General features: G+C 39.5%; 1 protein-coding gene across 1 annotated transcript in view; it reads left to right on the forward strand.

The window, feature by feature from the left end:
• LOC126189230 (formimidoyltransferase-cyclodeaminase-like) overlaps positions 1 to 19,575 on the forward strand; it is a 124,534-nt gene that overhangs the window by 6,752 nt on the left and 98,207 nt on the right. The gene's annotated exons all lie outside the window — the stretch shown is intronic.

Here is a 19,575-nt window from a genome sequence, read left to right on the forward strand (position 1 = left end):
ACACAATAGTACGTCGACGGTATTCTACGCCCCGTTTTGTTGCCCATCATGGCAAGCCATCCTGGGCTTACATGTCGCACACACCGAGAGTTTCCAGTGCTTGTCTTTGTGCTTGCCAGACCCTACCTTCACCAGCAATATCGCCCGATCTTTCTCCAGTTGAGAAATTTGAAGCAATATGGGCAGGGTTCTCCAACTAACAACGGATTTTCACGACATAACGCGCCAGTTGTACAGAACTTGGCACGATATCGCTCAGGAGGATATCCAAAAACTCTATTAGTCAATGCGAAGCCGAATAATTGCTTGCATAAGGGCCAGAGGAAGACGAATGTGTTGTTTTATTGTTGAACTTGTGAAATTCTCTCTCTTTAATAAACTTTCAGACTTTCTGAGCTTGTAATCATTTGTTTGTCTGTACCTGTAATTCACACCTACCGATTTCCGTCTCATTTGAATAATTTCTTCGTGTTTTTCTCCTTTTTTTTTAAGGTAAACTTTTCGCTTAAGTCACCACCTAAAAGGGCTCAAATTTCACCCATGACCCATTGTTAAGGAAAGATGCATGATGGAGCTCCGGCACATTTTGCTACTGATGTAAGTCGACATCTAACGCGCCAATTTAGGTACAAGATGGATAGGTGGAACTGGGGCTTGGATTTTGCTATCTAGGTTCATGTTAGAAATGAGTGTACAGCACTCCTGTTGATACAGTTAAAGAGCTGAAACAGCGATGTGCACAGTCTTGTCAAGCTTTGCGAACTGATCCGCTGGTGCGTGAAAGACCTCACAACTCACTGCAGAGATGAGTGCAGTATTGCATCCAAATGCGAGAACAGCATGTGCAACACTTCCTTCAACAGGTACCAGTGTACATTAAATTTTATCATGTAACCCACTGAAGCAGTATTGTACTTTGTGGCGATGGGTGAAATCTGAGTCCAGTTAAGTGTGGACTGAATCGCAGAGTTTACAGTTCAAACACATTACACTGATTAGCACAACGTTTCATACTGAAGCCTGTGATGGTTCGTAAACACAAATTCGTAATTATCTCTTGTCTACTGAAAAGGTTTTTTTTCCTTTGCCATTCTTTGCTATTAATTGTAGTATGTCCTGAAAATAAACTGATGATGCTCTTCTCGGAAATGCAGCCAGATAATGTAGTCATCTCGGCACAATATTTAAACGAACCAACTGCCCACAGTCTTAGGGTGAGTATGCTGATGCACAATCTCGCTGGAACTGAGTTTTCAACAGAATTGCTATTAATTGTAGTATGTCCTGAAAATAAACTGATGATGCTCTTCTCGGAAATGCAGCCAGATAATGTAGTCATCTCGGCACAATATTTCAACGAACCAACTGTCCACAGTCTTAAGGTGAGTATGCTGATGCACAATCTCGCCGGAACTGAGTTTTCAACAGAATTGGTCGTGGTGTATAAAGGAACTGCATATTCTGGTGGAAATTCATTTCCAGCATGGTTGTGCATCAACATACTCACCTGAAGATGATGACCAGTTGGCTCACTGAAATATTGTGTCAAGATAACTATATTATCCAGCTGAATATCCAAGAAGAGTATTATTAGTCATTATATCTGGAAAGTCTTCCTAATCACGTGAAAACACTTTGACAGTTGTTAAGGAAGAAAGAGCGAGCCACATCTGCAGCTGCAGTGTCTAATGGTGAGTATGTTGGAAAGGTACAGTGCCTTGCGGTGGTGTCTCTGAAGCCCAGTTATCACGATAAACCTCTAATATTTTATCTGTACTTTGCCATCCCAAATGACTATCGAATATGTAAGGTGTCCTTCGTAGCACAATACTCTTAAATGAATAATACTGTAGGAATTCTGTTAAAGGATGCCATATTTGAAGTTACGATTGTTGATGGCTCTTTAAGTGAGTCAAAGTGATATAAGTGATATTGGTGCATTCTCACAACTAAAGAAAGTCACTGTTATCAGTTGAGCAGCTGTGTCTCCGTATATGGTAGGTCGCGGAGGACGTGTAACGAACACAAAAGCAGCTACATAGCCTACTTGACGAAAATAGTAGGTCTACTTATCACAGAGATACACTGATAAAAAATACCTGGACACCTATCAGGGACATTAATATGATGCATCTCCACCTTTCACCTTTATGAAGGCTTAAACTCTATTGAGGAAACTTTTAAGTCTATAGGTCTACTTATCACAGAGATACACTGATAAAAAAATACCTGGACACCCATCAGGGGCATTAATATGATGTCTCTCCATATGTTGCCTTTATGAAGACTTACACTCTACTGGGGACACTTTTAAGTCTAAATGTCTGTGAAGGAATGGGCACCCCTTCTTCCTCAAGAGGCTAAACCAGAGAAGATAGATATGGTAGACACTGGGGCCTGGAGCGAAAACGACGTTCTAACTCGTCCCAAAGGTTTTATTTGGGTCCAGGTCGGAGCTATGGCCAGGGCAGTCTATTTCAGGAATGTTATTGTCCACAAAGTGCAGCCTCACAGATAGTGCTTTATGACACCGTGCACTCCCAACCTGATACCAATAGTCATTGTCTCCAAACAGTTCCTTTATTGTACGCAGTACACTATGCTGTAAAATAGCTTTGAACCCTTCTGCATTTAACGTCAGGTGAAATATGGGAATCACACTCTATCCGCGAAACACCCCTATACCCTGACACCACCTCCTCAGTACGTCACTGTAGCACTATACTTGATAGTAACTTACGTTCTCCAGGCATTCTCAAAAACTAAAACTTTGCATCGGATTGCCATAGGCTACAGCGTGATTTCCAGTCCTCCACTGACCAACAGTGTCGCTCTTTACACCGCCTCAAGCCTTGCTTAGCACTGACTGCATAAACTTGTGGCTTATGAGGATCTACTCGACCATTGAATCTCGTTCTTTTTAACTCCCTACGCACAGTTGTTATGCTAGCTGGACCGCTGATAGCACTCTGGAACTGATGAGTGATTCCTTCCACTTAATTTATGTGAGTTTTTACAATCACCCTTACTGATGCCTGATTGTCCCTTTCCATCAGTACATGGGGTCTGGCTGGTCTTGGTTTAGCTGTGATTGTGCCTTTGCATTCCCACTTCACAGTCACATCACCAGCAGTAGACTTGGGCAGCTACAGAAGGGTTCAAATGAACCTGGTGTATTTGCTACTGAGGTGACATACAGTGACTACTCCATGTTCAAAGTCAGTGACTTCTCCTGACCGATCCACTGTGTTGTTACAGGTTCTCTGCTAACATCACAACACTCCCTGGCTCCTTTTAAACTGGCAGGTTTACCTCTAGTGGTCAATTAACCATTACATAGGTGAGTCTGTGTACTTATGATCAGATAGTATATATCTCCCGACAGTCTCTTGCTCTAGGCACCTAACCTAATCAATAACATGGCAACTGAACAGGATCGGACTACACTAACATGTCCATTTTGCTACCACAAATTTAATTGCTAGAGCAGTAAGTCAGCATTCCTTTTCAATTACTAACTCATGGTTATTGTTCCAAAAACATGCACTGTGGTCCACAGTGACATGTTATCCACAGTGTTTAAATAGGAGTGTCATATATTCCTACTGGTGCTTTGCCAAAACTGGAAGAGAAGTTCCTATTATTGTGTGGGCTGAAACCAATTCCTGTTGAGATACCGACCATTTTACCTCTGATGAGCAGTTGTGTAGTATTTTCAGGATTCACCAGCAATGGCATAGTAATTTACCACAATATGCCTGTGTGGGCAGATACAAATCCTCTAACGGTCACGGAGGCTTTAGGATCATTTCAGTATCAATGTGTGGGCAGGATCTCTCATTGACAGACTCATGAGACATATATACACTTTACAAAACAGAGTAACAGTTGCTGTGTGTCATTGATTTCTGCACGATGAATTACCATTAGTGTTGGATGACAAGGCCCTTGCAGGAATACAGCGACTGTGTTTCACATATGACGGGGCAGCACCCCATTTTCTACGAACTGTGTAACAGTACCTCACCACAATATTTCGTGGGTGACACATTAGTCAAAGAGGTCCAGAAGCAAAGCCTCCCCGTTCACCAAACATGAATCCAATGAATTTCAGGATTTGGGGACATTTAAGGGCATTGGTGATTTTCCAACCCATTGACAATCAACAGACATTACAGGAGCATGTCACCAATGCATGTGACACAAACTGAATGGATTCAGGTGCATTTGAAAGTGTGTGTGATTCACGGTGAAGAAACGCTGAATGATGTGTCAGGACTTATGAAAACCACAGACAACACTGCCTATAATATCTGCTTCTAGGTAACAGACAAGTGGGAATGGCCCATATCTCAGCGTGATTTGGTTTCTGGACATAATGTTATGATAACTTTTCTTCTAGGTTTGACCAGTACTACCTCCTATAGGAATATGTGACAGTTTCTTTTAAAGAATACTCTGTATATTGACCTTTGGCTTGTGTGTACTGATGTTATGCACATAGCTGCTCAAAATATGAGACTGACCAGGTGTCACCCCATCAGACACAACTAAGCAGGGTATCCCAAATTAAAAGTTAATAGAGAATCCAAAGCTGAGCATTTCGAGATAAGGAGCAACTAGTAGATAATGAATATTTCAGATATCTACATCTAGATCTGCAAACCACATTACGGCACGTAGTAGGCGTTACCCCATGCCACCATTAGTCATTTCTTTCCTGTTACACTCATAAATAGAGCAAGGGAAAATGACTATATGTCTCCATATGAGCAGTAATTTCTTGTGTGTATCTTACATTCGTTGTCCTTTTGCAGAATATATGTTGGCAGCATTAGAATAGTCCTATAGTCAGCTTCTCTACAATTTCTCAATAGTATTCATCGAAAATAATATTGCCTTCCCTCTGGGAATCACCAAGCATCTCTGTAATACTTGCATGTCGTTTAAACTTATTGGTAACAAATTTAAAAGTCCGCCTCTGAACTGCCTCAATGTCTTCCTATAATCCGATCTGGCATGGATTCTAAACACTCGAGCAGTACTCAAGAACAGGTCACACTAGCATCCTATATTTAATGTCCTTTACAGATGAACCACAGTTTCCTAAAATTCTCCCTACAGACTATGACCATCACTGGCGTTCCCTACCATAATCCTTTCATATCACTTTGCAATGTTATATCTAACTTTTTAAATGACATGACTGGGTCAAGCAGTACACTACTAATGGTGTATTCAAATGTTAAGGGTTTGTTTGTCCTTATCGTATGCATTAACTTACTTTTTTTTACATTTAGGATTAGTCGCCATTCGTCACACCAACTATAAATTTTTTCTAAGTCATCTGGTATCCTCCTACTCACTCAGGTTCGACACCTACCCGTACATGACAGCAACTTCAGAAAACACTCACTGATTGATACCCAATCTGCCCGCCAGGTCTATGTACATAGAAAATAATATTGGTCCTACCACACTTATGTGGGGCACTCCCCACAGTGCCCCTGTCTCAGATGAACAGTACAAAGTCATAAGTCATTCATATGGCACACATGTTTGTAAACTGCTTACGTCTCATAACAAATAGCTGCCTTTCACATTAGTGTTGCTGGCACCTGCTTGAAAACATGTACAACCGTGTATGCTGTCAGCTTTCATAATGACAACATGTCATTTCAGTAATTATTTGTTAGATGTGCTCGAGTGCACATGGAAAAGTATTCCAATTCATCAGTACCAACTCCTCGGCTGAAAACAATCTGAATTCACCTCTCTAAGTAGAAGCTGTGCTGAACATCCCCTCAGAGGATATAAGGAATGCTGGAGATAGTTGCTAGGTATCCAGTTGAATGTCTTATTACGGTGTCCTTCTGAAATTTTGAGATGTCCTCTACATAGTTTTTGACATCATATGATAGTACTTTAAATCAAGCTTTTTTGTTGTTCTGTGCATAGACAGGATAAAAACTTTATGCTGCTCCATATAATTAAAGGTAGCATATTCTCTAGATCCTCCCCCCATGATCCATGGACATTGGTGGGGAGACTTGCGTGCCTCAGCGATACAGATAGCCGTACCGTAGGTGCAACCGCAACGGAGGGGTATCTGTTGAGAGAGCAGGCAAACGTGTGATTCCTGAAGAGGGGCAGCAGCCTTTTCAGTATTTACAGGGGCAACAGTCTGGATGATTGGCTCATCTGGCCTTATAACACTAACGGCCTTGCTGTGCTGGTACTGCAAATGGCTGAAAGCAAGGGGAAACTACAGCCGTAACTTTTCCGAGGGCATGCAGTTTTACTGTATGATTAAATGATGATGGTGTCCTCTTGGATAAAATATTCCAGAGGTAAAATAGTCCCCCATTCAGATCTCTGGGTGGGGACTACTCAGGAGGACATCTGTTATCAGGAGAAAGACAACTGGCATTCTACGGATTGGAGCGTTGAATGTCAGATGCCATAATCGGGCAGGTAGGTTAGAAAATTTAAAAAGGGAAATGGATAGGTTAAAGTTAGATATATTGGGAATTAGTGAAGTTCGGTGGCAGGAGGAACAAGACTTTTGGCCAGGTGAATACAGGGTTATAAATACAAAATCAAATAGGGGTAATGCAGGAGTAGGTTTAATAATGAATAAAAAAATAGGAGTACGGGTTAGCTACTACAAACAGCATAGTGAACGCATTATTGTGGCCAAGATAGACACAAAGCCCATGCCTACTACAGTAGTACAAGTTTATATGCCAACTAGCTCTGCAGATGATGAAGAGATTGGTGAAATGTATGATGAGATAAAAGAAATTATTCAGGTAGTGAGGGAGATGAAAATTTAATAGTGACTGGAATTCGACAGTAGGAAAAGGAAGAGAAGGAAACGTAGTAGGTGAATATGGATTGGGGCTAAGAAATGCAAGAGGAAGCCGCCTGGTAGAATTTTGCACAGAGCATAACTTAATCACAGCTAACACTTGGTTCAAGAATCATGAAAGAAGGTTGTATACATGGAAGAACCCTGATGATACTAGAAGGTTTCAGATAGATTATATAATGGTAAGACAGAGATTTAGGAACCAGGTTTTAAACTGTAAGACATTTCCAGGGGCAGATGTGGATACTGATCACAATCTATTGGTTATGAACTGTAGTTTAAAACTGAAGGAACTACAAAACGGTGGAGATGGGACTTGGATAAACTGGCAGTACCAGAGGTTGTAGAGAGTTTCAGGGAGATCATTAGGGAATGATTCACAGGAATGGGAGAAAGAAATACAGTAGAAGAAGAATGGGTACCTTTGAGGGATTAAATAGTGAAGGCAGCAGAGGATCAAGTAGGTAAAAAGACGATGGCTAGTAGAAATCCTTGGGCAACAAAAGAGATATTGAATTTAATTGATGAAAGAAGAAAATATAAAAATGCAGTAAACGAAACAGGCAAAAAGGAATACAAACATCTCAAAAATGAGATCAACAGGAAGTGCAAAATGGCTAAGCAGGGATGGCTAGAGGACAAATGTAAGGATGTAGAGGCATATCTCACTAAGGATAAGATAGATACCGCCTACAGAAAAATAAAGAGACCTTTGGAGAAAAGATAACCACTTGTATGAATATCAAGAGCTCAGATGGAAACATAGTTCTAAGCAAAGAAGGGAAACCAGAAAGGTGGAAGGAGTATATAGAGGATCTATACAAGGGTGATGTACTTGACAATATTATAAAAATGGAAGAGGATGCAGATGAAGATGAAATGGAAGATATGATACTGCGTGAAGAGTTTGAAAGACCTAAGACGAAACAAGACCCCGGGAGTAGACAACATTCCATTAGAACTACTGACAGCCTTGGGAGAGCCAGTCCTGACAAAATTCTACCATCTGATGAGCAAGATGTATGAGACAGGTGAGATACCTTCAGACTTCAAGAAGAATATAATAATTCCAATCCCAAAGAAAGCAGGTGTTGACAGATGTGAAAATTACTGAACTATTAGTTTAATAAGTTACAGCTGCAAGATGCTAACGCAAATTTTTTACAGATGAATGGAAAAACTGGTAGAAGCTGACCTTGGGGAAGATCAGTTTGGATTCCGTAGAAATATTGGGACATGTGAGGCAATACTGACCCTACAACTTATCTTAGAAGACACATTAAGGAAAGGCAAACCTACGTTTCTAGCATTTGTACACTTGCATAAAGCTTTTGACAATGCTGGCTGGAATACTCTCTTTCAAATTCTAAAGGTGGCAGGGTAAAATACAGGGAGCAAAAAGCTATTTACAATGTATACAGAAACCACATGGTAGTTATAAGAGTCGAGGGGCATGAAAGGCACGCAGTGGTTGGGAAGGGAGTGAGACAGGGTTGTAGCCTCTCCCCCATGTTATCGAATCTGTATATTGAGCAAGCAGTAAAGGAAACAAAAGAAGAATTCAGAGTAAATATTAAAATCCTTGGAGAAGAAATAAAAACTTTGAGGTTCACCGATGACATTGTAATTCTGTCAGAGACAGCACAGGACTTGGAAGAGCAGTTGAACGGAATGAACAGTGTCTTGGAGGGAGGATATAAGATGAACATCAACTGAAGCAAAACAATGATAATGGAATGTAGTCGAATTAAGTCGAGTGACACTGAGGGAATTAGATTAGGAATGTATGTTTGTTGTGGTCTTCAGTCCTGAGACTGGTTTGATGCAGCTCTCCATGCTACTCTATCTTGTGCAAGCTTCTTCATCTCCCAGTACCTACTGCAACCTACATCCTTCTGAATCTGCTTAGTGTAATGATCTCTTGGTCTCCCTCTACGATTTTTACCCTCCACGCTGCCCTCCAATGCTAAATTTGTGATCTCTCTATGCCTCAGAACTTGTCCTACCAACCGATCCCTTCTTCTAGTCAAGTTGTGCCACAAACTTCTCTTCTCCCCAATACTATTCAATACCTCCTCATTAGTTACGTGATCTACCCACCTTATCTTCAGCATTCTTCTGTAGCACCACATTTCGAAAGCTTCTATTCTCTTCTTGTCCAAACTAGTTATCGTCCATGTCTCACTTCCATACATGGCTACACTCCATACAAATACTTTCAGAAATGACTTCCTGACACCTAAATCTATATTCGATGTTACCAAATTTCTCTTCTTGAGAAACACTTTCCTTGCCATTGCCAGTCTACATTTTAAATCCTCTCTACTTCGACCATCATCGGTTATTTTACTCCCTAAATAGCAAAACTCCTTTACTACTTTAAGTGTCTCATTTCCTAATCTAATTCCCTCAGCATCACCCGACTTAATTTGACTACATTCCATTATCCTCGTTTTGCTTTTGTTGATGTTCATCTTATATCCTCCTTTCAAGACACTGTCCATTCCGTTCAACTGCTCTTCCAAGTCCTTTGCTGTCTCTGACAGAATTACAATGTCATCGGCGAACCTCAAAGTTTTTACTTCTTCTCCATGAATTTTAATACCTACTCTGAATTTTTCTTTTGTTTCCTTTACTGCTTGCTCAATATACAGATTGAATAACATCGGGGAGAGGCTACAACCCTGTCTCACTCCTTTCCCAACCACTGCTTCCCTTTCATGCCCCTCGACTCTTATAACTGCCATCTGGTTTCTGTACAAATTGTAAATAGCCTTTCACTCCCTGTATTTTACCCCTGCCACCTTCAGAATTTGAAAGAGAGTATTCCAGTCAACATTGTCAAAAGCTTTCTCTAAGTCTACAAATGCTAGAAACGTACGTTTGCCTTTTCTTAATCTTTCTTCCAAGATAAGTCGTAAGGTCAGTATTGCCTCACGTGTTCCAACATTTCTACGGAATCCAAACTGATCTTCCCCGAGGTCGGCTTCTACCAGTTTTTCCATTCGTCTGTAAAGAATTTGCGTTAGTATTTTGCAGCTGTGACTTATTAAACTGATAGTTCGGTAACTTTAACATCTGTCAACACCTGCTTTCTTTGGGATTGGAATTATTATATTCTTCTTAAAGTCTGAGGGTATTTTGCCTGTCTCATACATCATGCTCACCAGATGGTAGAGTTTTGTCATGACTGGCTCTCCTGAGGCCATCAGTAGTTCTAATGGAATGTTGTCTACTCCCGGGGCCTTGTTTTGACTCAGGTCTTTCAGTGCTCTGTCAAACTCTTCACACAGTATCTTATCTCCCATTTCATCTTCATCTACATCCTCTTCCATTTCCATAATATTGTCCTCAAGTACATCGCCCTTGTATAAACCCTCTATATACTCCTTCCACCTTTCTCCTTTCTCTTCTTTGCTTAGAACTGGGTTGCCATCTGAGCTCTTGATATTCATACAAGTGGTTCTCTTCTCTCCAAAGGTCTCTTTAATTTTCCTGTAGGCAGTATCTATCTTACCCCTAGTGAGACAAGCCTCTACATCCTTACATTTGTCCTCTAGCCATCCCTGCTTAGCCATTTTGCACTTCCTGTCGATTTCATTTTTGAGACGTTTGTATTCCTTTTTGCCTGCTTCATTTACTGCATTTTTATATTTTCTCCTTTCATCAATTAAATTCAATATTTCTTCTGTTACCCAAGGATTTCTATTAGCCCGCGTCTTTTTACCTACTTGATCCTTTGCTGCCTTCACCACTTCATCCCTCAGAGCTACCCATTCTTCTTCTACTGTATTTCTTTCCCCCATTCCTGTCAATTGTTCCCTAATGCTCTCCCTGAAACTCTCTACAACCTCTGGTTCTTTCAGTTTATCCAGGTCCCATCTCCTTAAATTCCCACCTTTTTGCGGTTTCTTTAGTTTCAATCTGCAGTTCATAACCAATAGATTGTGGTCAGAATCTACATCTGCCCCAGGAAATGTCTTACAATTTAAAACCTGGTTCCTAAATCTCTGTCTTACCATTATATAATCTATCTGAAACCTGTCAGTATCTCCAGGCTTCTTCCATGTATACAGCCTCCTTTCATGATTCTTGAACCAAGTGTTAGCTATGATTAAGTTATGCTCTGTGCAAAATTCTACAAGGCGGCTTCCTCTTTCATTCCTTCCCCCCAATCTATATTCACCTACTATGTTTCCTTCTCTCCCTTTTCCTACTGACGAATTCCAGTCACCCATCACTATTAAATTTTCGTCTCCCTTCACTACCTGAATAATTTCTTTTATCTCGTCATACATTTCATCTATTTCTTCATCATCTGCAGAGGTAGTTGGCATATAAACTTGTACTACTGTAGTAGGCATGGGCTTTGTGTCTATCTTGGCCACAATAATGCGTTCACTATGCTGTTTGTAGTAGCTAACCCGTACTCCTATTTTTTTATTCATTATTAAACCTACTCCTGCATTACCCCTATTTGATTTTGTATTTATAACCCTGTAATCACCTGACCAAAAGTCTTGTTCCTCCTGCCACCGAACTTCACTAATTCCCACTATATCTAACTTTAACCTATCCATCTCCCTTTTTAAATTTTCTAACCTACCTGCCCGATTAAGTGATCTGACATTCCACGCTCCGATCCGCAGAACGCCAGTTTTCTTTCTTAGATTAGGAAATTTAAGTGTCTCATTTCCTAGATTAGGAAATGAGACACTTAAAGTAGTAAAGGAGTTTTGCTATTTGGGGAGCAAAATAACTGATGGTGGCGAAGTAGAGAGGATATAATATGTAGACTGTCAATTGCAAGGAAAGCATTTCTGAAGAAGAGAAATTTGTTAACATCGAGTATAGATTTAAGTGTCAGGAACTCATTTCTGAAAGTATTTGTATGGAGGGTAGCCATGTATGGAAGTGAAACGTGAATAGTAAATAGTTTAGACAAGAAGAGAATAGAAGCTTTCGAAATGTGGTGCTACAGAAGAATCACATGACTAATTAAGAGGTCTTGAATAGGATTGGGGAGATGAGAGATTTGTGGCACAACTTGACTAGAAGAAGGGAACAGTTGATAGGACATGTTCTGAGGCATCAAGGGATCACAAATTTAATATTGGAGGGTAGCGTAGAAGATAAAAATCGTAGAGGGAGACCAAGAGATGAATACACTAAGCAGATTCAGAAGGATGTAGTGTGCAGTAGGTATTGCAGTAGGTGCTGGGAGATGAAGAAGGTTGCACAGGATAGTGTAGCATGGAGAGCTGCATCAAACCAGTCTCTGGACTGAAGACCACAACAACAACATTCTCTAGGTGCTCATATGGTGTCATAATGTCTTCTTCCACTCTATTTACTTGCCCCATTCCTGTCAATTGTTCCCTTATGCTCTCCCTGAAACTCCGTAGAACCAGATTGTGGTCAGAGTCCACATCTACTCCTGGAAATGTCTTACAATTTAAAACCTGGTTCCTAAATCTCTAAATTACCATTACATAATTTTTTATTTCACATCACAACATCAGATTCATCCAGAGACAATTGATAGCCTATATTGCTTATGAAATCAGTAATAATAATGTTCATAGTCACTATCTGATTATTAAAAGTTTAGCATTGGCACTTAATATAAAAAATGTATTTAGTAATGATTTCATCTGCAGTTGTAATGTTGCACTTGGAGTGATAAAATAATTCTATTCTCAGTTCTACCTGCTGCCTTTGCTGTGTAGCTGTCCTACAGAATAATGTAAGAAAAATGATCTCTAATCAAACGTGCCATTTTTCTAGAAAAAAGAAAGAAAAACTCACACTTTACTTTTCCTCTCTGGTCTCCAGGTATGATCTGTCTATTCAAAAATCTCATTCCAAACATATGTTACACAAATCAATCAACGCAGATGCAACAAACTCTATATATTACTGCAAAAAAGGCTACAGCTGTGTGACTGAGTGTTTGCTGAATACACATCTTCTCTAGATGTCAGACAATAGGCAACTTTCTCAACTTTTAATTAGGTCAAATTGGACAATGCTTTGCACTCTTACAACAATGCAGTTAAGTATTACATCATCTGAATAATGGGCCAGTTGTGACCATTTTATGGTTTAATAAATCATTCTGGTCCACCTTTTCTGCTTTCTGTAGTCACAGTGACTGCTTACTTCACTGTCTTTCCAACAATATACCACATCCTCTGTAGCTGACAAGCTTGTAACTTCCATAACAGCCACAAACTGTCACTCCAAATGCCAATTAGATATGGAACAGATAACATACACCATATGAAACAGATAACATACAAATGCATCATTACTTTAAACAATATTTGCTGTTTGTGAATGTACACTGTTATGTGCACTACTTCTGGTGTGGAATGATTTTGTAGACGTTATCCTCCCAAGAAATGCTACATTAAATTAATAGGGTGTGTTAAGATTACTTATTTAAAACAGACTACAAAGTGCATAAGATTTACAAAAACGTGGTTCCTCACAGATACACTGTTAGACACACACACACACACACACACACACACACACACACACACACACACACACACACACAATAGGTTCAGTTTTGTGACAAAGACAAGCACCCTTGATTCTGCTGTCCAAAGATTCAGGTGCACACATGTGACAAAGATATGAAAAACTCTCATTACACAGATGTTACAATACATTTCATTTTTCTTCCGATACTGACACTTCCTCCAAAGAAAAATAAGAGGTGAGTACTGAGTTTCACATGTATTTAATCTTCAGCATTCCAATTCTTTCATGCAGCATCTCAAGTCAAACTGTTTCCAGTGGCTTGGTAAGTAGATTAGCTAACGGGTTGGTCCTGTCAATGTGTTCTAATTCAAGACCCCCATTCAGGAACCTTTCCCTGATGTAGAAGTGACGGATTTCTATGTGCTTTGATTTTCGATGATATGTTGAATTTTCAGACAGTTTTAGTGTACTTGCATAAACTCTACCACCTGGTGAGCAAGATGTATGAAACAGGTGAAATACCCTCAGACTTCTAGAAGAATATAATAATTCCAATCCCAAAGAAAGCAGGTGTTGACAGATGTGAAAATTACCGAACAATCAGTTTAATAAGCCACAGCTACAAAGTACTAACACGAATTCTTTACAGACGAATGGAAAAACTAGTAGAAGCCAACCTCGGGGAAGATCAGTTTGGATTCCGTAGAAATACTGGAACACGTGAGGCAATACTGACCCTACGACTTATCTTAGAAGAAAGATTAAGGAAAGGCAAACCTACGTTTCTAGCATTTGTAGACTTAGAGAAAGCTTTTGATAATGTTGACTGGAATACTCTCTTTCAAATTCTAAAGGTGGCAGGGGTAAAATAAAGGGAGCGAAAGGCTATTTACAACTTGTACAGAAACCAGATGGCAGTTATAAGAGTTGAGGGACATGAAAGGGAAGCATTGGTTGGGAAGGGAGTAAGACAGGGTTGTAGCCTCTCCCCGATGTTATTCAATCTGTATATTGAGCAAGCAGTAATGGAAACAAAAGAAAAATTTGGAGTAGGTATTAAAATCCATGGAGAAGAAATAAAAACTTTGAGGTTCGCCGATGACATTGTAATTCTGTCAGAGACAGCAAAGGACTTGGAAGAGCAGTTGAACGGAATGAATGGTGTCTTGAAGGGAGGATATAAGATGAACATCAACAAAAGCAAAACGAGGATAATGGAATGTAGTCGAATTAAGTCGGGTGATGCTGAGGGTATTAGATTAGGAAATGAGACACTTAAAGTAGTAAAGGAGTTTTGCTATTTGGGGAGCAAAATAACTGATGATGGACGAAGTAGAGAGGATATAAAATGTAGACTGGCAACGGCAAGGAAAGCGTTTCTCAAGAAGAGAAATTTGTTAACATCGAGTATAGATTTAAGTGTCAGGAAGTCATTTCTGAAAGTATTTGTATGGAGTGTAGCCATGTATGGAAGTGAAACATGGACAGTAAATAGTTTGGACAAGAAGAGAATAGAAGCTTTTGAAATGTGGTGCTACAGAACAATGCTGAAGATTAGATGGGTAGATCACATAACTAATGAGGAAGTATTGAATAGGATTGGCGAAAAGAGAAGTTTGTGGCACAACTTGACCAGAAGAAGGGATCGGTTGGTAGGACATGTTCTGAGGCATCAAGGGATCACCAATTTAGTATTGGAGGGCAGCGTGGAGGGTAAAAATCATAGGGGGAGACCAAGAGATGAATACACTAAGCAGATTCAGAAGGATGTAGGTTGCAGTAGGTACTGGGAGATGAAGAAACTTGCACAGGATAGAGTAGCATGGAGAGCTGCATCAAACCAGTCTCAGGACTGAAGACCACGATGACGACGACGTTGAATTTTCGGACAGTTTTAGTGTACTTGCATTATCAACATACAGTGTAGGTGATTTTACTTATTTGTTAGTTGCAATCAATTCATACAACAACCTTTTTAACCAGATCAGCTCCTTTGCTCCTTCACTGGCTGATATTATTTGCTTCCAAAATAGATGCTGCAGCTGTCTGTTGTAATTGACTGGTTGATGATACATATCCATGACTCATAGTTGTGACAACACCTGTCAAACATCTCGTGTCCTTGTCACCAGCATAATCAGCATCACTGCAAACTTTCAACCTCTCTTTGTTGTTGTACTTAATTCCATAGTCCACCGTATTCTTCAAGTACCTAAGCATTTATTTTACTTAATACCAGTCCTAGACTGTAAGATCTTCCATCGCTCTAGTTGTTTTGTTCACTGCAATGTCTGGTCATAAAAATGTAGTCAAATACGTTAGATAACCCACTGACTCTTGATACAGAACTTTGGCTGTGATCTTCTCTTTGACATTATTTTGTCATGCCCAATTGAAGTCGAAACTGCATTACACTCATCCTTTCCAAATCATTTCACAATTTCCTTTGTGTAGTCTTCTTGGTTCACTGCTATTGATCTGTCTTCATTTTGCTGTATCTTCATACCCAAAAAGTTATTAGAGACCCTCTAATTGTGTGAAACTCCAGCTTCAACATTTTCATGAACTCTTCAATATCTGCTCTCTTACTATCCACAACTAAACCATCATCAACATAGATTGCTCCAACAGTAGAAGAGACATGGATCAGCATCACTGTTTTTAAATCCAGCCTTTGTCATGTAGTCTAGGAAACGTTTGTTTCAACAATGTGATGCCTGTTTGAGACCATACAGACTTTTCTTTAGCAAACAAACATGCCCAGTACCATCTTCAAACCTTCAGGTTGTTCCATGTATACATCTTCTTCGAGTAAATCATTTAGAAAAGCTGTTTTGATATCAAACTGGTCGAACTTCAATTTCACTGCAGCAGCCACTGCCAATAGAGTTTAAATTGTATCATAATGTATGACAGGGCTGAACATTTCTTCATAATCAATTCCTTGTCTTTGTACATGTGCTTTGGCCACAAGGATCCTTGAAGTGAACTTTCCCATTTTCCGCATTTTTCTTCTGTAAGACCCATCGATTATGCAAAATCTGTACACAACTTGGATGCTCAACTAATATCCAAGTATTATTCTCTTTCAGGGACTTTAATTCTTCATGAATGGCCTCCAGCCACTGATTTTTATTGCTAGACTGCAAAGAATTTGCATGTGAGCTTGGATCCTCATTCTTGATGATAGGAGTTCCAGCCATGTATACATAATCTCCACTGGTCACCCATTCTGGTTTCTTCTTCTCGTGTTTGCTCCTTCATTCATCACCCAAAATTTTGCTTTCTCCAGAACTTGATACCATATCCAAATCTTCCTCCTCCTTATTACAGAACTCGATGTTGTCTCCAAGTCTTCTTCCACTTTACTTACCCATTCTGTTCTCTCATCATGGCTGGCAGCTTCTGATTCCTTTTTCCCATAAGAAGTTTGATTAGGCTGACTCTGTTGAACAGTGTCTTCACCAATAACTTCAAATTCAGCAGCACTGGTGTACAGATTGCATACAGCTTCAGTCTTGAAGTTTACATCATGACTTAGCACAACTTTTATTTGAGATGGAATCCAGATCCTACAGCCGTCTCTGTCATTTACATACCCTGCCAGATGTCAAAGCACAGCTTTATTGTCAAAATTTTGAATGAAAATTCTAAATCACATACACATGACATTCTGTGCCAAACATTTTTGGATGATCTAGGTTGCTTTCTGGTCATCCATAGCACAGTTCACATGGAAATTTGTTTTCAATAGAGGATTTCCCAGTGTGATTTAAAAGTTATGCAGAAGTATTGCATGCTTCTGCCCACAGTTCCTTCCATAGTTTACTGGGGTTCAACATAGACTGTGCACACTCCACAATAGCGCAGTTTTCTCTTTTTGCAACACCATTTTGCTGTGGTGTGTAAGGTGGAGTGATGCAATGCTCTATTCCTCTGCTTGCCAGCAATTCTGAGACTTTCTTGTTATCAAACTCTTTTCCTCCACCACACCTGAATTGTTTGACAACATGACCATTTGTCTTGACTTCATTTAAGAACTGTTACAGGACTGTGCTGACTTCACTTTTCTGTTTAAGAAAGAAATTTTTACAGAACTTGTTAAAATCATCTTTGAATCTTACATAGAAGAGAGTTTTTCTGAGAGACTCTGGAAGCATAGGTCCATTTATATCAGCTTGGATTTGTTCTCCTGTAACGATTTGTCGATTCATTCTATTCCTGAATAGCAGTGTATGCATTTTTCAGAGTGTATGTCCATCATAGAATTCTTCTTTGCACCCATGCACATTGAAGTTCATCTGCTTCAAGATGCATTTCATGTGTTGTTTGTGTTGATCTCCAAATCTCTCACAGTAAACTTGCAGCATATTTGACAATGTCACTGAATTCACTAGAGCTGGCTCTACTGGTTTAACAACATGTATGTTAAGAACATAGAGACCGTGGCTGACATGACCAGTCAGCATTGTTTGCCCAGTCACTTTGTCTTCAATTTCGACACATTTGTCATCAAGTCTAGTACAAAAACCTCTTCACACAGCTGCTTTGATGGAAAACAAGTGAGCACTTGCTTCAGGAACATAAAGTACACCTTTCAATTCACTGATTTTTCTGTCACTATTCAACTGCATTTGAATTTTCACAGTTTCCTGTCGATGAGCCAACATTCTCACACCTCTTTTCCCAATAGAAATCTTTTCAGTGTTGGCGAATTTTGTATATGATATGAAAAATTGTTTATTTGCAGCAATGTGATTTGTGGTACCACTGTCACAGTGACAACTGTCAATTCCAACACAGTTTTTGACTGAAGCACTGAAAATACATGAGAAAAATGCAGCATTCTTTTCCATCTTCTTTTCAGAACGATTGATGCGAATGTTATCTGCCTTTTTTGTGGGACACTCTGCTGCCAGTGGCCTACCTGCCCACATCTGTGACAAGGAAATCTTTGTTTCATGTGTTGAATATTCATTTTCGATTTTTCACTACTGATATCATCACTTTTATTTCACTGAACTTTCTTTTTAGGGCAACTATGTGTAACAGACACAGCTGTTTCAACAATACTTTGATCACACAATTCAATTGTGCAGTATTTTTCAATCAAAAGGTTCATGCTTTGATTTTCAGATGGAACTGTGTCCCACAGGTCCTTGAAATTGTCATATGCTTTGCCTAGTGCAGAGAGAATACGACCATTTAAAAATCTGCTTCTGCAATTTGCGATTCAAATCCATGAAAAGCTTCTGCAGTTTTGTGACATGTGTGCTAATGTCCTCTTTGGTGTCACATTGAACATGAAAAGATGCTTCTACCAACATGTTCAGATGTTGTGTACTGCATTGTTTGAATTGTGCATGTAACTTATCCCAAATTTAACTTGCATGGGAGAATGTTATGATGAGCTCAGCAACAGATTTTCCTAACACACTTCCTGGTAAATTTTCTGCTATTGCATCATCTTTCAGCCACTGCTGATATGCTGCCTTTTCCTCCGTGGTCACATTGTGCAGCAATTCAGGACACTTGTATGTACCGTTTACGATGTCTTCAAGCACATATGTTCACAACAGCATCGACACATGCCATTTCCACTTTGCCCAGTCTTCAGGTGTTTCGAGTTTTTTCCACTGGTATTTTCTTATCACCAACACCAGCTGCCATTTTCATTTAACACACAAACAACAAGTAAATTAATGTTATCTTAATCAACAATTACTTCGCAGCTGTTCACAAGCAGTCTGGGCCCATAGTCTGTTAAGATTTTTATTTAAAATAGACTACAAAGTGCATACATACACACACACACACACACACACACACACACACAATAGGTTCAGTTCAATTATTGTATACATATGACAAAGATATGAAAAACTCCCATTACACAGATATTACAATACATTTCATTTTCCTTTTAATATTGACAGGATGTTACAAATGCCTAACTCTTGATGGTCAGATGATCCTCCTGAATGGGAGTTCAACATCTTTCCACTACCCAGCTCATGTGGAATATGGTCTAGTAGTTCTTTTACCTAAATTGAACCCTTAGATACTGAACAGGCATTCAGACTACAGGTGCATTAATGCATACAGACAAAATTCAATAACAAACCAAAATGTTTCCATTAAAGTTATGAAACATATTCAGATTTTACAGTCAGATATTATGATGAATATCAATCAACAATTAATGTTGTACA

The sequence above is a fragment of the Schistocerca cancellata genome, chromosome 1 (genome assembly GCF_023864275.1).
Source record: "Schistocerca cancellata isolate TAMUIC-IGC-003103 chromosome 1, iqSchCanc2.1, whole genome shotgun sequence".
In the NCBI taxonomy this organism is placed as follows: Eukaryota; Metazoa; Arthropoda; class Insecta; order Orthoptera; family Acrididae; genus Schistocerca; species Schistocerca cancellata.